The sequence below is a fragment of the Typopeltis vanoorti genome, chromosome 26 (assembly GCF_054136105.1).
Source record: "Typopeltis vanoorti isolate ZY-2024b chromosome 26, IOZ_Tvanoo_1.0, whole genome shotgun sequence".
Lineage (NCBI taxonomy): Eukaryota > Metazoa > Arthropoda > Arachnida > Uropygi > Thelyphonidae > Typopeltis > Typopeltis vanoorti.
Genome location: NC_143574.1, coordinates 362,972 through 383,479, shown reverse-complemented (window position 1 = coordinate 383,479; position 20,508 = coordinate 362,972). Strand labels below are relative to the sequence as shown.

The 20,508-nt window shown below is 36.7% G+C and overlaps 1 protein-coding gene across 5 annotated transcripts in view; it reads left to right on the top strand.

The window, feature by feature from the left end:
• Window positions 1-20,508, top strand: part of LOC150092256 (myb-related protein B-like) — a 248,286-nt gene that overhangs the window by 54,123 nt on the left and 173,655 nt on the right. The window lies entirely within an intron of this gene.

Below are 20,508 nucleotides of genomic sequence, written 5' to 3'. Positions count from 1 at the left end.
TATAAATTTGAAAGAGTTTTCTTAGAAAATCAATAACAGATTTGTTAAACCAGTCTAACTTAATAAATATGGTTGTGTTAAACTTCCCAAGATTTGGGAAACTTTAATTCTTAGAACTTTCTAACAGCTAAGGCTATCTAACAGCACTCCATAGAGTAAATCCCTCTTAGGATTTTAGGCTTTTACTCTAGTTTTTTCCACTTAATTGTTTTCAGTTTTTTTTTTTTTTTTTTTTTTGTACATGCTTTTAGAATTTTGAGATTGTATCTCTAACGATGTCTCTTTGACAGAGATGAAATATAGGATCTGATAAACTTGTATTTTATTGTTACTCTGTGCTGTATTCATTCCATAAAACCAAATAATGAGAATACAGCCTTGTGGATCCCAGCGTTAGTTCCAAAATAAAAAAGATTCATCAATCATCTCAAATAATGTGTGTGTATCCACAAATAAAGCCTAGCAACTTTAGTTGCTGAAGTCAGAAAACAGACCATATGATGAGAGCTTACTTAATAGGCCTTTGTGCTAAACTGATCAGATATATTAGAAATACTAAAAGCAAACATTTGAGAGTCCCCAAACTTTTGTATATGCGTTGTATGCAATGGAGCATGTAGGAAATAAATTACCTACTGGTTGAGTTACTATTGGGAGGAAAATGCAAACACACACACACCACTCAAAACAATAAATGGAAAAAACTAGACTAAAAGGCTAAAGTCCTAAGAAGGGTACCTTCACCTCAACAGCCAGTACCCCATGATCCAGTTCACCATAGAGAGAGAGAAAAAAAAAAAAGAAATAATAGGCTTGTCTTTTCTAGATACACGTCTTCCCTATGGCACCTTTTTTTTTTTCAGTTTACAGAAAATCTATCATCTTCCCATTCCATTACATTTATCTAAAGGTGGGCAGTATAAGCAAAGAAATTACCATGGCGATCAACAGTAGCAGAATCCATACTGACAATGAATTTCTAGGTAGTTTGGAAGTTGACTGTTATTGGTTTTTTTCCATTACGCTGGGATTAGAAAGAACTGAAATAAGAGAAATTGAATGGTAATTTGAAGATAAAGTTTGTCACTCTACTTAGCATTATGTTCAATATGGGCTAATATCCAAACTACAGGAGAGAATTAAAAAGGCAACATAGAACAGGAGTCACCCTGCAAAACAAGTCTCCAGAAAATTCAGTGAAATGCCATCAGGATGTGGAGACTTTTTAGTATCCAGTTTGGACAAGGTTCTGATTTCTTTCTGACAAATCAAGTCAGTCCCTTTACAAGGGACTTGAATGCATGGTTTCCATTTGGAGAGATGGCAGGTCTTCTGCTATTGACCTTTATGAAGTCACATTTGGATTTGCTGATATTTAGTTGCCTTGCATTTATTGAATGCCTCAGCATAGGTTGTATATGAAACTGAGGTTCTTGTTGAAAGCCACCTGCAGTAATCTGCTTTTTTTCATCATCATCATCAAATTCCTGCTATGTACCCTCAAGGGGTGTACAGGATATGACAATACTACATGAAAAAATTACATCATTACTAACTTCCTATCTACAATTTTCCTCCAAATCAGTCTGTTACTTGTCAAGACTCCAACATTATCAGATCTTATATTTCTATCATCTAAGGCACTTTGTACCATATTAATCCACCTATATCTTGGTCTTCCTCTGGGTCGTTTTCCTGCCAACCTGGCAGAGAACACTTGTTTTGCTAATCTTTCCTCTCCCATTCTATTTAAGTGACCATACCACCTGAGATTAGCTCTGCTAATGCATTCCTGGATGCTGACAATGTCAAGTTCTTTCCTAATATCCTCATTTTTAATATGATATTGCCATTGATGCAATCTGTTCATGCCTCTAATCTTTCTCAGGTCTCTCATATCTGCGTTCTCTAGTCTTTGGTCAAGTGTTTTACTTCTGACCCAGCTCTCAGATCCATAAGTTAAAACTGGTTTGAACACTGGTTTGTCTTGTATACAGCTAATTTAATGTTCCGACTAATTTCTCTCTTATTCCATATGAATTTATTCAATTGACTTCCCACCATACCAGCTTTGCTGATTCTGTTGTCTATTTCTATATTTAATTTACCATCTTCAGTAAAAATTGTGCCTAAGTAGCTGAAATGTTTTACTTGTTCCACAGGTTCTTCATTCACAACACAGTTGACATTTTCAATGATTCTGCCTATTTTCATTGTCTTTGTCTTTTTATTGCTGACCTTCATACCATATCTATTACAACAGCAATTCAATTTAGTCAGAGAATCTTGCAGACTTGTAGCGGATTTATTTAGAAGTATAACATCATCCGCATAAAGCAAAGAGCTGACATTAACATCTCCAATCTTGATATCAGGTTTAATACCACTTTCCTTCATAATGTGATCCATATAGATAATGAATAACAGAGGGGATAATGTACATCCTTGTCTCACACCAGATTTAACATTAAACCATCTTCCTGTATACTTCCTTCAATTCTAACTGCTGACTTACAACTCAAATAAAAACTAAGTATTGCTTGATATAATGCCCCATTGACATCATATAACTGTAGTGTATTGAATAGCTTCTCTCTTGGCACCTTGTCATATGCCTTTTCCAAATCGACAAAACTTAAATACAGATCTTTGTTATATTCCCATGCTTTCTCAACTATTTGTCGTAAAGTGAAGATCTGATCCTGACAGCCTCTATTTGGCCTGAATCCAGCTTGTTCTTCACCAAGCTTTTCTTCTACAATTCTTCTCAACCGTTTCTCAAGTATACTTGCATAGATCTTGCCAGGAACACTCAGTAGGGAAATACCTCTGTAATTCTCACATTCAGTTTTATTTCCCTTTTTATATATGGGTACTATGAGAGCTCTATTCCAATCATTGGGAATTCGTCCCTCTGCCCAGGCTTTCTGAACTATGCAGTGCAGCCACTGTAAGAATTTTATACCACCATACTTCAGCATTTCTGGTCAAATATCATCTACTCCTGCTGCCTTTCCACATTTTAAGCCTTTGATGGCTTTTTCTTCTTCAAGTATGGATATGTATTCCTGACTGCATGCCTGGTCAGTGTTTTTTATCACTGTGCTGTCATCACTGCTTGTTTCATTTAGCAGTTTTTCAAAGTAATTACTCCATACTTCAAGGATATCTTTTTCTCCTGTTTTCATGTCACCTTTATCATCTCTAACTCCTTTTACAGCACTCTTTCCTCCATTCCTAAGCTTCTTCAACAACCTCCAGAATATTTTGCCACCTTCTTGATATTTATTTTCTATATTCTTGCCAAAGTCCTCCCATGACTTTTTTAGCTAGTTTTACACACACTGTTTAGCTTTCTTACATTTGTCTCTGTATTCTGTAAGAGTAAAAGCTGACTTATTTGCCAGGAACTTTTGATATGCTTTCTTTTCCTTCACTGCCTGTTTAACTTCCTGTGTCCACCAGGGAGTTCTGATTTTTTTATCCTTGCAGACAACCTCATCACATGCCTCTCTGGCAGAATCAATCAATGTTTTCTTCAGTTTGCTACTGAATCTCCAAGGTTTGATTCCTGTTCTCAAACTCTTTCATTTTCTTTTCAATAATCTTTCTGTATTTTAGTCTACCGTTCACATCTGAAAGCTGCTCAACTTTTATTCGCTTTAAAACTTTCTTACATGTTATTCTTTTCAATATGAAATTCAATTTTATCCTGCTCAAGACTAAATAGTGATCACTTCCAATTTCAGATCCTCTGTACACTCTGGTGTCCTGCACCAGGGAGAAAACATCACTATCAACAATAACATAGTCAGTGAGACTTTTCTTATTCCTAGCCTCTTCTCTCCATGTGCATTTGTGCACATTTTTATGTTGGAACATGGTGTTAGTAATAACCAGTCCATGTCCTGAGCAGAAATCCAACAGATATTTGCCATTATTATTAGCTCTGCTCTTTTCTCCAAATTTTCCCAAAATATTTTTGTATATCTCACAATCATTTCCTACTCTGCTATTTAGATCCCCAACAAGGACCAACTTTTCCTTTTTCATTGTGTCAGTTGCTTTTTCTAGAGCATCAAAAAATTCCTCCACTTCTACCTTAGTAGAACCTTCTGTGGGACCATAGGCACAAATAAGTCTCATTGTCCAGTTCCCCATTCTCATATTTGCCCACATTACTCTACTTGAGACTGACTGCCATTCAAGAAGATTAGCCTCGTTTTGTGTTGAATACTATGGCTACTCCTTCTTTTCCTTGATTGTCATTGCCTGAATATAACATTTTGTATTTATTGCTTAGAAAGATCTCACCAGTTTTGGTCTTTTTTGTTTCAGTCACCCCTATTATGTCGATCTGGTACTTATCTAATTCCTCAGCTAGCTCCATTTCTTTGCCATTCAGGCTTCTTACGTTGATAGTACCGATCTTTAACTCTGGTGATGTTGAGTTGGGGTTTGTTTTCAGATTTGTTCCAGTAGCTGACTTTTCGCTGTTCGCCCTAGTTCCCTGGCGAAAACAACTGGGGCCTTGTTTAACCGGGCGACGCCCCAGCCGGCATGAAATTTTGTCATGTTGTACCATCATTTTTTATTTTGGTTTAACCAGTAAGAATACAATTTGGTCTGCTAAATCCCAAATTGCCAGCCCATCCTCGTTCGTTCAGTATCAAAGTAGATACCCAACAGGGTGCACCACGAGAAGGTGAGGATTGGACATTAGGTCAGAAGCCCTGGTCGGTTCTCCACATTCCTTTAAAGGCTATGTGGAGGTCTCCTCTCAGTTATACAGCTTTGACCCTTAAGCACCCCATCTGTTTTTTTTTATATTTATTATTCAATTGCTTTGACACATTTTCTGTTGAATCAGTGCTTGGAGAGTGGACAAAAATTTTGGGTAGAATTTAGGATGCAGGCTTTCATGCTAGTGAAGTTAATTTCAGTGACTCGCTCAGAGCAGGTGTTTTGATCAGAAGCCGTGAAGCAATAGTCATACCATGGAAAGGAAGAGTAGAAGTTTTTGAGATCATTTCACCTTTTTTAGTACCAAAGTACATGAGGCTGGGATTGGCTGGAGTGAGTCTTCTGTATGAGAGTAAGCTTGTGCAAGAGTATGATCTGAGTTACCAAGTGGAGGACCATGTGATATATTTGGAAGAATTGGTTAAAAAATGATGAAGGGAGAGTGGAGAGTGTTTTTTGGAATTAGGTATGATTTGAAACAATTCATGCTTATAACATAAAGTCCTGTATCCTGTCCTGGTTTAACAAGATCAATGGAGTAGAGAGGGCTTTTTGGAATCAGGTATGATCTGCCTAAGGTCACTGCTTATAACAGAAACTTATGCATCCTTTCCTGGTGAGTGGTGTTTGAAAAGGGGGAGCCAGTTGGGGTTGTTGACATTTAGGTCACCTTGGAAGATAAGATGAATTCACTATTTGGATAGCTGGGTTGCAGGAGGTCAAGCTTCAGAGATAGGAAGATGAAGAGGTCAGAGTGGGTTTTGGAATTTGGAGAGCAGTAAATACAGTAGATTAATGTTGTAGTGGGCAAGGGAACCTAGAGCCAGAGGAGATCAAAAGCAGGGAATTCTAAATTTGGCATTTTCTGGCAAGCAGTGTCAGATCTCACAAAGATATAGATGCCATCCTTGGTGAAACAAATCATGGAGTATGTAGTTTGGACACTAAAGGTGGACTGTGGGTCCTCCCATTTGGCACTCTTGTAGTGCCAAAGAACACGAGACTGTAAACTAGTGGATGAAGGTTGTCCTGTGGCAAACGAGACTTGAGGTTGTAGTCCAAGTTACCAAGAGGAGAACTGACAACTGTGGTTGTCGGTTCTCCTGGAAGGCAAGTTTGTTAGTAAGAGGCCAAGTGTGTTGGCAAATTGGAGGGGGTTGTCAGGTATTATGGTAGGAAGATTGAGAATATAGATCATATTATGAAGGAAAGTGGATTTAAATCTGATATCAAAATTGGAATTGTTAATCTTGGCTATGTAGATGATGTTATACTCATAAATAAATCCAGTAAAAGTTTGCAGGATTTCTTAACTAAATTGAATAATTGCTGTAATAAATTTGGCTTGAAAATCAACAATCAAAACTATGAAATAGGTAAAAAAGGAATGTTGAAGACATCAGCTATATCCTGAATAGAGAATCTACAAAAGTAAAACATTTCAGCCATTTAGATACAATTTTTATTGAAGATCATAAATAAAGAAATGGAAACAGAGAACAGAATTAGCAAAGGTGGTATGGTGGGGAGTTAGATGAATACTATTATATGAAATAAGAGAAATTAGTCAAAATACTAAACTTACTATAGACAGTGTTCAAACTAATTTTAACTCTGAATATGAGAGCTGGGTTAGAAAAAAAAAAGAGTTGTCTAAATATTAGAGACCACTAATGAGAGTTTTGAGCAACTAGGGGAGTTAACAGATTGTGTTAATGGCGGATCTTATTAGAAAGGGACTTGACATTGTTAGCATCAAGGATGTGTGAGCAAAACTAATCTCAGGTGATATAGTCACTTAAATAGAATGGAAGAGGAAACTTAGCAAAAAGTGTTTGATGTTCAGATGGCATGAAAAAATGACACAGAGGAAAACTGAGATCTAGGTGTATTGATGCAGTCAAGTAGTGCCTTAGAAGATTTAATTATAAGATCCTGTCAGATCTTATAATTAAATCTTCTAAGGCTTGACTGATAACAGATTAATCTGAAAGAAAATTGATGTGTAAACTTTTCATGTATTACTATCATTCTATCCTGTGCTGCACCTCTTTGAGGATACATAACCAGTAATCTGATGATGATAATGTTATTAACAATACCATAAATTAAAAAAAATCAGACTAGAAGTTCATTAATGTGGCTATATTTCACTCATGTAACACATTAGGTCCCTTAATGTGTCTGGAGAGGTTTAAATATTGAAATTGTAATAAAAAATTTAGAGCAACTATAATCCGAGCTAGATTTACTCTAGATTTTCACTGTGAAATTAGAAGCATCATTGGCATTGCACTGGAGATTTTAATATTGTCTTCCAATTTTGCATGAATTATTGCATCTTACTTGTTGGAATTAGAAAAGGTTTTACATAATGTTTCAAGTGTGTAAATGACCCCCAAAAAAGAAACCAATTTACTTTGGTTTCTTTGCAGAATTGTTAGGCAAGGTAAAAACAACCAAGATTATTGTTGTCTTCTATCTTATCTCACTTTGGATACCTTCTGTGGGATATCCAAAATATGATCTGCTGATCCAGACTTCTCATAATAGTTGTACTGCATTATTTCTAATGTTCTTCTAGTAGACTCTTATGCATTTTCTCCAAACTATATACTGTACTTAATATACTTCAGTAAGCAAAAGGATGAGCCAAACCAAGACTCTGCAAGCTTCACCTCCATTTCACTGCATATCTGGATCATGTATTTACTATTTGACCTCATGAACCGGATTTATTAAATAGCTAACATCCATAAACTTTACCATAGAAAAAGAAATTAATAGTCTTTCCTTCCTAATAGACATCTTTGGTCAGATTGTTTTTATACACTCAGTGGACAAAACATTAGAGATATGGGTGATGGGAAGTTGACACTGCCCCCCACCATGCAGAGTGAAATATACTCAAACCAAATGCAGTTGGTAAATAGGCAGATATTAGGGCTTCCTAACAGTGTATCACAGTCGATAAAAATGGGTAAATGTAGCGATCTTAGTGACTTTGATCGTGGATGTATTATCAGTGCAAGACAGATAGATTATTCTATCTCCCAAGTGGAAGAACACTAAGGTTCTTGAGGGCAGCCGAATATATACTATCCGTATACTATGCAGTGAGTATACTATCAATGGATGTACCAGAGCCCAATGAGCAAGTGGTGGCCAACTACATAGCATTGGTGACCAGGGTCGATGTAGACTGTCCAGGCTTGTATAGACCAACCACAGGGCAATTGTGGCACAAATCACATCCAGTTTCAATGCCAGAGGGCCAAGTACTGCCAGCGAGCAGTACCCTGCATACCATTGGCTAATGTCCTAATCGTGTACCATTGTTGACAGCTCATCATTTGGCATTGTGCCTCGCCTGGTGTTAGGACCATCAAAACTGGACTTCTGTAGAGTGGACCCAGAGTCGTGCGGTCTGAATCCCATTATCAGTTGTATTGAACTGACAGGAGGGTGAGTATGCTGTTGACAGCATGAGGCCATGCTGTCAACAATCTCTCTGTTAAAATGTGTTATTTCAGTGCAAAAACATTTTAATGCAAAATGAGGGATTTTATACATTATGCCAAAAGCAGTTCTATGTGCAATTGTTTGCAATCATTTCCCTACTTTTATAATTAGAAATTGAAGGAAGACATTTGTTTCTGCCTTATATCATTTATATACCTACTTTTATGGACATCACTGTACCAAACTGTGAATGAGGGAGTGAGAGAGTAGGGGGGGGTAGGCCAGAGTATGTCTTTTTTGTGAGAGATCATGGCTTCTTCTTCTGGATAGCCCCAGGAATTTTTAGAGAGATTTTTGCTAAGTTACTCCAGTTTTGAGTACTGCATTTGAACTGATTTGGATTTGTGTGGAGTGTTAGCAACTGTATAAATCAAGACATGAAAATCATTTATATTTAAATAAGAGCAAGTTAGTCGATCTCATAACAGAAATTATAAAGTTTTCCCTCTTGGATATTCCAGAAAAGCCATTTTTTAACATTTTTAACAATGAATTATTTCATATTTTTCTTCCTTTGTTATTTTAATTGTTTTCTAAATAAACTGCTGATTTTGCATACTCATGTCTCACTTTCTTCTTCTTCTTCATGTAGCTTCTTCCTCAGTGAGAGGGGCCACCAACAGAGAGAACTGGAAGGACATGGTGCCACACCATGTCCTTCCAGTTCTCTCTGTTGGTGGCTTTCCTTTTTGTTTCTGCATAGCCATGTGATCCTGTCCATGATCTTATCCATGGACAAGTCATGTCCTTCGTTTTTTGCCTCTTGATCCTTTTCTCATAATTGTCTCACTTTACTGAGCATTAAATTAAAAGTAACTGTTATCATAGCTTATATTTCTCTAGTATTTTAGCTAGCATTATCAGAGTAGTTGAGGTTGCTTAAGGGTTAATCCTAAACAGGGTCCAGGATCTGTAAGGAATACAGAGACCTAGGGCTTCTGATTCAATGTCCAGTTCGCACCTTCCCGTTGTGTGCCCTTACTAAGATGGGCAGGTAATTTAGGATTTCAATGCCAACTTGTATTCTGTATCAGCTGAAACAACATATACATTGCTGGTAAAATGTAATCAGATATTATGCTGGTTAAAGCATAGATGTTTTCATTAGGAAATTGTGGTGCTATTCATGAAATGTTGCAAAAACTTCAGGCATGATCAGAATAAGATACATCAATGGAAAAGAAGTGGAGCTAGCAGAAGAATTCGAGAAGTACTATGCCATCATAATTGGTTTGGTGTTACTGAAAGTAGAAGATCATCAAAATAGGAGATCTCTTATTTAAATATTAAGTATAAAAGAATTATCTCTGGCACTAGGGGCCAGGGAATGAATTGATTGGGAACCATTTTAAATTAGAGTGATGTGGACAGATTTTAAAAGGAGAAATTGGACAATGAGATTTATTTTTGCTTATAACTCCAGATTGTTAGTAATCTGGGGTTAAAACCCCAGAGTTTTAACTTGCAATAAATGCTCTGTCGAAGAGTTATGACATTGCTCTGTAAATTTAGTTCTAAGTTGAATATTATCGATCTGCCACTTTTATTCGACAGAGGTACCAAACAATCTGTCCGATTTGAAGTAGTAAGTCCATTTGAACTATAGCAATTTGAAGATAGTGAAAACTGTTCAAGGCTGTTCATTTTCTCCTCATCCTCCTCCTCCTCCAAAGACACCTGCAGATCACACCATTCAGCTTCTTGTGACCAAATTTGGAATATTCCTTACATTGTTTATGCTCCCTGATTCTCTAAAAAATTAGTTAATTGTACAAGGTTTCTACACTTCTTTTGGTATTTCTAAAGTCACATTGTAAACTGATTACAACAAAATTTGTTTATGTTTGTCAAAATTGTTCTGACACAACTAGAACAAAGCTGAGGACTGGATTGTAAAGGATGAAGAATAAAGTAAAATGCCATATACAACCTCTATGACATTCAGCGAATTTTAGCATGCTAGTTGTTTTAGCCATTTCATCTAAAAAAAAAAAAGTGATAAGTGATAAAAGCATCTTATATCTAAAAAAAAAAAAAGAGCCATGTACCTTGAAAAGCTAGAGTTAGCTTCAGTTTAAAAGCTTACCTAGCTGACAGTAATGTTTTAATGAGTAAATGTAAATTCCCTTGCAAAACTCGAGCAGTATCTTAACTGCAGAAGTACCGACAAGATTGCTAAGTAGTCACTTTTAAATTGCAGCTAGACACTGTGGCTTTCTCTGTACTTGACTAAGCTTTTTCACAAATGAGATATATGTTTTTTAGATTTAGTTTAGCATATTGATTGGAGAGTTAGGTTGGGAATAACATTTCATGAAAAACTTGACCTTGGATAAAATTTTGAGAAAAATTAGGCCAGTTTTAACAGGTGTCATTAGCAGAACTCATGAGAGGCCAACCTAAACTACATTGTTATGCTGTCTGCCATCTGCACTAACATTTTTTATCTGTTAATTGCATGTTCTATAGCCAGTTTGTCCATTTTGTGGGATGAAAAGACAAGTTTCTGGGCAACTTTTACCTTGATATGAGAGGCTAATGTATCTTAATTTGAAAGGTCTGTGTATAGAATCGTTTCATGATGAAAAGAACCAAACCCAGACCCTTTTTTTCAGTTTGAGAGCTTATGTTCTGTAAATTAATAATATAATTATATTGATGTAATTAATTATTCATCATCATCATCATCATCAAATTCCTGCAATGTACCCTCAAGGGGTGTACAGGATATGATAGTACTACATGAAAAATTTACATCATTACTAACTTCCTATCTACAATTTTCCTCCAACTCAGTCTGTTATTTGTCAAGACTCTAACATTATCAGATCTTATATTTCTATCGTCTAAGGCACTTTGTACCGTATCAATCCACCTATATCTCGATCTTCCTCTGGGTTGTTTTGCTGCCAACCTGGCAGAGAACACTTGTTTTGCTAATCTTTCCTCGCCCAGAGATTAGCTCTGCTAACGCATTCCTGGATGCTGACAATGTCAAGTTCTTTCCTAATATCCTCATTTTTAATATGATATTGCCATTGATGCCATCTGTTCACGCCTCTAATCTTTCTCAGGACTCTCATATCTGTGTATAACGTACTCTGGAGTGATGAATCAATTCACCTGTTTCTAGTCTGATGCAAGGTGTGCAGGCAGCCTGGTGTACACTTGTTACCACAGTGTGCTGTAAAGCTTAATGAAGTAAAGTTTGGTGGTGGAGGAGTAATGGTGTGGGGTGCATTCAGCTGGTTTGGAGTGGAATTATTGGTTGTCCGTGGTTCTATGAAGGTAGCTTAATATTCTGGAATAATCAGGTGCTGCCTGCACTGTGGAAGTTTTATGGAACCGACCCATACTATCAAGACGACAGTGTCCCATGCCACAAAGCTGCAGCTGAAAAGATGAGTATTAAATGACTGCTCTGGCTTCAACCTCATCGAACACCTGTGAGACGAATTGGAGTGCCGAATGAGCAGCACATCTTCAATCTATCGCTGAACCATTCATTTGATGGAGAAATGGAGACAAATTCTACATGATGTCTGCCGCACATTGGTGGAAAGCCTCCCTCAAAGGATGCAGTAGGTGATCAAAGCCAGAGGTGGATATATGCAATATTAGGGTCCCTGCTAGTATCAGTTGTAAATTGCTAATCAGAGTTTCTTAAACTGTGTTCTGCAGAACCCATGAGTTCTTCAAAGATTTATAGGTGTCCCCCAAAGCATGCAGATATTCATTACTTGTATTATATGTATTTTCTTAAAAAAAAAAAAAAATTTCAGTGAATGGAAAAAATAGTAATTTTTATTAAATGACTTATTTCTAGAGCAGTTTTGTATTACCTTGATTAAAATATTTTGGAGCAACAGTTCATTGTCATAATTGCTTGTTGATAATTTTTTTTATGAAAATTTTCATAGAAGTTCTGCAAAAAAGAAATATTTTTATATTTCTGCAGTCTCAAAAAAGTTTAAGTAACACTGTCTATGAATACTTATCTATAAAATAGCCTTTAAATAAAGAACACATCTGCATTAATGCAGTTTTTTTTTCTTTTGCCAGACAACCTTCATCTGCAAGTATTCAATGCATAATCATCTCTCAAATGAAAAGAATGTCAGAGGTCACTCATATTTTAAAGCACTTTAATTATTCTACTTTATCCCTAATTCTAAAGCTCCTCTTTGTGTCCATATACTGTGAACAGGATTTATGTAATTTAAATTATTACGTGCATTGGTGCACTCAGGGAGGGAGGAGGGGGGGCAAGGGGCCCTGCTCCCAAAAAAAGAAAAGGAAAAAAAAAACACTAGAAAATTTCCAAAAATCTTTTCCTAATTAAAATTCATTTAAAAAAAAAATTATGTTGTGTCATGTCTTCTATTTCTATGCTACATATGAATTAGCAGTCACATGAAGTGGGAATACCCTATAGTGCTCGGGAATCCTGGCCGTTGTGAACGCAAGGCGAACGAAGTGGTGCTCGGCTGCTACTTTGTTTGCCTGAGCCAGGCCAGAGGAGAACACGGGTATCGTGTATTGGCGATCACTGCAGATGCTCAGTCGTAGCTCATATGCAATTCGTAGTGTGTAGCCTCAATTCGTCTACTCACTCCCCCTCCCCCCCAAGATTAAATCCTGCGTACACCACTGATTACATGACATCTTCAGGGACTCATCAAGGGATGGCACTCTACAACTCTCCCTTTCCACACCACTTAATCTGCCACCGTGTTGTTCATCTTCACAGAATGCCATCTTCTACTACTACTACTACTATTCACCACCATTATTATTATTATTTTGTGTATAAATTGCATGTTCTCATGGGCGTATGTATGTGGGATAAAAATCCCGCGTTTACTGAAGAAATAAGCCCTGCTTCGCCGTATCAGATCGGATAACTCGCCTTGAATTGGAGGGAGAAACAAACAAACAAAAAAAAATAATAATAAGCAAACATATAAAGATATATGTTTTTTTTTTTTTTTTTTATAAAAGCCTAAGTTCGATTCTCTTCACGATGAGAATCAAACTTAGGCCTTTTCCAATCGAAGAGCGCATATCTAGGAATCATGCAAAGACTTCCTTCGTCACGTGCTCCCTTAGACGTATGTTCATTTCTTTGTTTTTTCCAGTCGTGATCATCACATAAAACAGGGTTTCCCAAAGTGTTCCGCGGAAAGTGAATAAGTGTTCCGTGATGTCAGTGACCAAGCCGTGTATTTTTAAACATGGAAGTAATTCGGGAAAGGGAACACCACTGTTTATGACCGGTCATAAAAATTGCCTGCAAACCGATTACAACTGGGCGGCGTATCCTCCGTTCTCAAAACTGAACGAAATAACATCTGTATTGCAAATGTCAGTGACCAAGCCGCATATTTTTAAATATGAAATATTCATGAATTATCGTTAATTTTCACACATCGAAATCTTTCAACATTCGGGAAAGGGAATTCTTCTGTTTATGACCGGTCATAAAAATTGCCTGCAAGCTGATTACAACAATATGCGGCGTATCCTCTGTTCTCAAAATTGAACGAAATAACACCTGTGTTGCAAATGTTAGTGTCCAATCAGCAAGGAAGTATAAAGAAAATTTTCCCACTGAAATTGAAGATCATGGTAGTCTGTATCCGGGTCTCAAATCTAGTAATACTGAATACTTTCTTCGTATTGTAGGGTGAAAGTTTCGAAACCGTAGTGCCGTGATTTTTTAAAAGTAATAAGCCTACAATTTTAAATTTTAATATGAATAAGAGACAAGAGACCGACTTTGTTTAATTTTGGTGTTAAGAAATATCTTATTGAAGGTGTTTTGACACAACAGATAGTGATTCATCCGTCTCCAGGAGGGGACGGATGAATCACTACCAGCACACAGGAGAAAAAGTCTGCATTCACTCGTAAGTACTTATAATAATATTATACATTTTTGGTGATCAGAATGGTATGGGTCAATGAAAATCAGCACAAATTAATTTAATGATGTTGGCTTGAGGAAACTACAATATGCTACAAGATTTCATTAGTCCAGTGATTAACCTTGATGGACATGTGATTTCAGTCAGGATTTCTCCATGACTGAAGAAAGAGGTCGTAAAGAATCCAGCTATTGCTGTCTTGGGCCTTTCTTCTCCATTTTTTTCCGACTTTCTTAATCATTGGGTCTTCTTACCTTAAGGGTGGTCTTCCAGGTTTCCTTTTGGTATCTCGCGGATACCAATTTGTTACTCTGACTGTCCATCTGTTGTCTCTCATTCTGGCAAGATGTCCTACCCATCTTCTTTTGCTGTTGTAGATTTCTTTTATTCTTTGAGTCCAGACTTCTTCCTGATTTCTGCGTGTCTTACGTGGTCTATTTTATTTACATTGCACATTCTTCTTTCTGTTGCATGTTGAGTTGTTATTAAGCTTTGTTCTTCTTTTAGAGTTGTGTTTCATGTTTCACTGCCATAAGTAAATGCTGGTAAGATGTGACTATTGAAAAGGTGGGCTCTTATTTTTGTGTCTATGTTTTGGTTGGTAATTGTTGATTTTATTTTGTTGAAGGCTATCCAAGCAGCTCTTTTTCTCCTTGCTATTTCATTTGATATGTCATTATTCATTTTTATGGACTGGCCAAGGTAGATGTAATCTTCAACTTTTTCGATGGTGTGTGATTCTAGAGTGATTGGGCCTTTACAGTATTTGTTTTTCATCCATCTTGTTTTGTCCGGACGTATTTCCAATCCAATTTTTTGGCAGTTTTGGCTTATGTTATTCAGCGTTGATTCTAAGAGTTTGGGTGAGTGAGATATTAATACCACATCGTCGGCGAATAATAGGATATTTAACATTTCACCATCAATGTTTATTCCACCTTTCATGTCAGTTTTTAGAATGATGCTGTCCAGATGTTGAAGAGATTAGTTGATAAGACATCGCCAGTAATTGATAACTGATTTAAATGTAATTTTATATTTGTCAACATGTCACACCGTATACATAAGTACTAATACTCTTTATGATTATGCCATAATTAATTATTAATACATTACAAAATAACCAAGGTGTTCCGTGAAAATTTCAGGATTTGTGAAGTGTTCCGTCGTAGGAAAAATCTGGGAAATGCTGACATAAAACATGCTCTGTTTCTTTAATTTTTTTTTTAAACAATTTCGCCTGGTCTTTATTGACCTTACTCTGACTTCTGTTATTATTACAGTATATGACACTTATGTGGCTTTCCTGTTCTCATCAATACTAGTTACAATTAAATGCTAGAGAAGTATTACAACTGTAGTAATTAAACGTTACTTTTATTATTCCGGAAGAAGGACGTATGTTATGTTCAGGGGATTGGAATGTGCAGAAATTTGAACGCATTGAATTGAATATATTACTTATAATATTTAATATTGTAATATTTTTCAAGCTGCAACCTTGCTTTGACTCAGTTATTATCATTGCACTATTTCTGTTTTGAAATCCATTTTATTCTCTGTGATGATGAACGAGATTTAGAATATTTCTGCATTCATAATCTCATCATACTTCCGGAGCTTAAACACTCTTCCCTTACCTGTTGAAAGAGGTGCACACACGAAGCAGAAACCTTTGGTGAGGTAGAATTAGGAGACACGTTTTCTCTGCTGCCTGCTGTCGTTCTCATTTTGTCAGTTTCCGGCTGTTTGTTCACACGAGCCTGCGAACTTTCCGGTACCTGTTTTTAACTGGTCTGTTGCACACGGGGTGTAAGGGATTGGGGGGGGGGGGTAACACCCCCCTTCTGGAACGGAGCTCCAGTCAGTATTGTAAATTTAGTAACAGTGAAGTGAGGTTTTCAAAATGAAAACGGAAGTCATGCTGCTCTATGCAGTGTGATGACAACGGATGCACTTATTTCAAATGTTTCGATCTGTACAAAACATGGTTTAACTACACAAATTGACATTTTCTCAATCCCTTGATTTTAAGACAAATTAATTTTCAACTTGATGTCTCCTGTTTTTACATTCAGTTAGCCATTATATAATATTTTGAACGTATTTGAATATTATAGCACGCACATTTAATCTTTAACTTCATCAACTATAATTTAATCGGTATTGGATTAAATAGCGATCAGTGTCGTAAGATTTATTAACGTAATCAGCGTTGTGAGGTAGTTCGCGTTCTTCAAACATGTTTGTGTATTTGAATGGAAAGTAACTGAAGCATTAATATGGTTGTAAAAATGAGTTTTGTATTAATAATAATAATAATAATAATATTAATGCATTCAGTTTATTGGGGGGGATGGAAGTTTAATATATTTCGGCAATGTAAAATTGCATAGGAAAAGTTGATATTAAAGACCCAACATTATTCTAACACCGAATGTTTGTAGAAACTTATGAAAGTTTTGTAAATTGACCCTGAGAATTTACGAAAATACAATCTTCGGCATCGGACTTGCCGATTATTAAAAATAATGTTGGATCTTTTCCCACCTTTTTTTCCCTATGTAAAATACAAAATAAGTGAGTTTTCTGGGAGGATATTTAAGTATAATTATTATAATAAGTAATAGTTTGTTTTTTTAACTGGCTATATATTGATAGTATACGGCAGGGCTGTCCGAAACACGTCCTGCGGTGCGATTTTGGGCTCTCCTGTGGGTTTTGATTTTCACGAGCGAAAAAAAAAAAAATAACAATTTGAATCGAATGCGTTTTAGATATTTTAATTCTATCACTAATCGATCATCTTGACGTTGGTAATTTTATTTGGCGTTTTTACATAATTATATACCCACATGAGCCTGTGTAGCTCAGTGGATGTGGCGTTTGCACACCATCGCGCTAGGCCGCACGAAGGAAGTCTTGGTTTCGAGTCTAACTAGAGGAAATTTTTCTAAGCCTTTTTTCGACCGGTTCCCGAGTTAGTCGATCTCTGGCACGGGCAAGCAGGTTTTTCCTCCCGGAAACTCGGGTTTTTCGTCCTGTAAACTCAAGAAAATCGACCGTAGAACCCACATTATTTCAGACATTAAATATATTGTGTTAGGGTTAGAGACCACGAGATGGCGGCACATTTGAGCCGTCTCTCTTCACTGCGTACCGCTTAATTAGTGATAGCCTTGGGCCATCTGTCTCTGATTGGGTACCAGTGGAGATTGAATTGCCCACTCAGTCTCCAAAAGTTAGATAGGGCTAAATGGCCTCGCCTACTCCCGTATATACGGGAATAAAAAGGCGTTAGCTGATTTTTTTTTTTTTTTTTTATACCCACATGTTTTTCAAATATTAGATGTGTCAAAGAAGTGTTCTTACACTTTTTTTATGTACACTAATAGAAGTGAAAAAGGAGTTTTTTTTTTTTTTTAATTACTACCAGTAGACAGGTACTCGAAATTGGGGAAGTGTAGTTGAGCGAAGTGCCTTACGTAAACGTCGTAAGGTGCTTTATGACGAACCGCTCATACGACGCTTTTTTAATTAAGACTGGTGCCCATTTATATGACGCCGCATTCACTCATTCAACGGTTTTTGCGACATGACGTCCCCTGTGAATCAACCGATACACAGGTTTTGAGAACTTTGTTTACGACGTCGTTGCTTGCTAAACTGTGATAATGATGTTTCGCTGTGAAGTATAAACTGTTTTTAACTGTTATTTTATTATTGTTAATGATGGTAGATAAAATTTGAAGTAAAAAGTGCCGATGTTCCAATGAAAACAAGAAGACACGTAAACCTATTACATTACATGCTAAGATTAAACTTTTTAATATATAGTGACAATGGGGATATCGAACACAAAGAACCCGCAGGCTAAACTTACGTCGCACTACTATTATTACGGTTGTGAAGTGAAAGCGCTTATCACATCAGTAGTTCTACAAGGCGCTTAAGCGCCCACGACCTTCCAGGTGTCTTCCGATTTCGCAATTGTAATTCGAGGGTAAGTGGCTGACTTATGCCTATAAGTATTCTTTGTCTGTATATTGTTTGTGTTCTACTAGCCGGTTTGTCTGGTTGCAGAACGAAAAACTGAGCTTTGGAGGGAAAACCCTGCCACATTCGTATGAGACTAGCTAACTCACCTCCAGTTGAAAATCCCAGATAAAGGCTCTTTACGTCCTAGATAGGATTCGAACCCAAGTCGAAATGAAAGTGCTACACTAGCTAATACTACAGGTATGCATAAATGTGATAATCTTATGGTGGAAATGTCCGCGCGGTTAGCCTAGTGGCTGTGCGCTTTGTAACCATGTGGGGAAGGAGTGTCCCGGGTTCGATTCCCGTCGAAGACGTGAGGAAATTGAGAATCTGCCATAGCCAAGTTAGATGGTCTTGGGCGCGGTCAGTAGGGTTTTTCCTCCAGTTTATCTGGCGTTTTTCATCCCGCAGGCAGGCAAACTGACCCCGTGAACGGATCTACAGCCATAAATGCTTAACCCCACATAAGGGGGCCCAACTCGCCCCAATAGGGACGAGGGGGGGAGAAAGGGAGGAAATTCCATACGAATAAATAAATTGTCGAAATAGAAAACTTTTTATTATGTAGATTGACGACCAAACTTAGGCGTGTTTCCTTAAGCCTATTCAGAATAACTTTTTCGTTTGTAAAAATGAATCTAATTTATTTTTATTTTTATTTTTGCTTATCTGATGTAAATAATTGCACTGTTTACGTCATTTATGTATCTATCTGTTTGTCTATATATGCATTCTTAAAAACGTATTAAGCAATTACATACATTTATAAACAAAAGGAAAAAAAGTAATTCTTTATACGACAGTAGTCTAGAACCTAATGTGTCGTGTGATCGGGATATGCTTGTACTGCGTTCTGTGGAACTCGAACTTGTAACCTTCCAACTCTCTTGATAATCCCCCCCCCCCCCATAGCTCTTTGATATTTATCACAGTCATTAGCTCGAACAATCCATTAATTTGATATCCTAAATCCGTTTAACTTAAATATCAATTTGTCAAAATCCGTCTAACAAGAGCATCTGCATCGTTCACAACTTAACTTTATTATGAAATCTTAGCAGATTACTCAAACAGGATTGCTGTTTAACAAATTCACATTGACCTACCTAATTTCACTTTGTTTACCACTAGACAAAGCCTAATTAACTTACTCAAAACTTTAATTGCTGCCATATAAAGTAGTCTATAATTTGATACTTCCATTTATCCCATCCTTAACATTGTTGCAAGAATTTCACTTTCAGGCCAGGAACACAGTCAGTTTATATCATGGGACCCAAGACGTCTGTGTCACAGAAACAGTGCATATATTATAAAATACTGTGTAAGGTGAATTAAAAAAAGGTTGAAGTATCTAACTGAAATTGAAAATGATTTCATTATAATCTTCGACTAATTGTCTTATAATGATTTCTCAAACACACACATAGTGAAGTTTTCGATGGACCAATTTAGAATGTTTGCATATGGTGTAAAATAGCATGCGAAATAAATTAAAAGGTTGATATATTAACTATTAACAAAAATTATTCGGTGAAAACTTCACAGTGATTCTATGCCTCTGGTATGAATTTTTAGGCATATTCTCAGGGCGGTGCAATTCATCTCCCACCTGAAGTCAATCACATCCGGAAATCGCATCTCCGAGGTACAGCCCTTTGTAGAGGGCAGCACGAATGCCGACAACCTGGAGCCTTCTTAGCTGGTTGGTATTGACGATGCCCTTTTATTTGAAAAACCCGGGTTCGAATCTTGTCGAAACTGTGCCATATAATGCCGACGAACTTCATGCGCATTTCATTTGACACATTCATAATAAAAAGTGTATATCAGCTAATTCATTAAACTTGAACCTCCTCCCTCTGTTGCAAAAGACCAACGTATAACTTAGAGAATTTATATAAAAGAGGCTTGCATTTACCAATAAGGATAGATAGCCAAAGACAGGTGTCCTTCCAGATTTGTTTTCAAACAGATATAATTGCTAGTACTAGTGATGGCATTGCAGTTATGAAAAAAATGGGAAAAACTATGGCTGGCCTTATAATAGTTATGCTACAACTAAGCACTTCATATTACTGTGATAAAAATGTTTTGTGTCAGAAAATCGAAAGATAGCAATGATAGTATCGAAGGCAAAATATATATAAAGTTAAAAGTTAAGACGACGATGTTGTAAAAATACAGTGATGAAAAACACAACCAATTAGATTCTAGTAATATAGATTATTCTATCCAGGGATGTGTTTCCCATTAGTATCCAGTATAAGAAAAA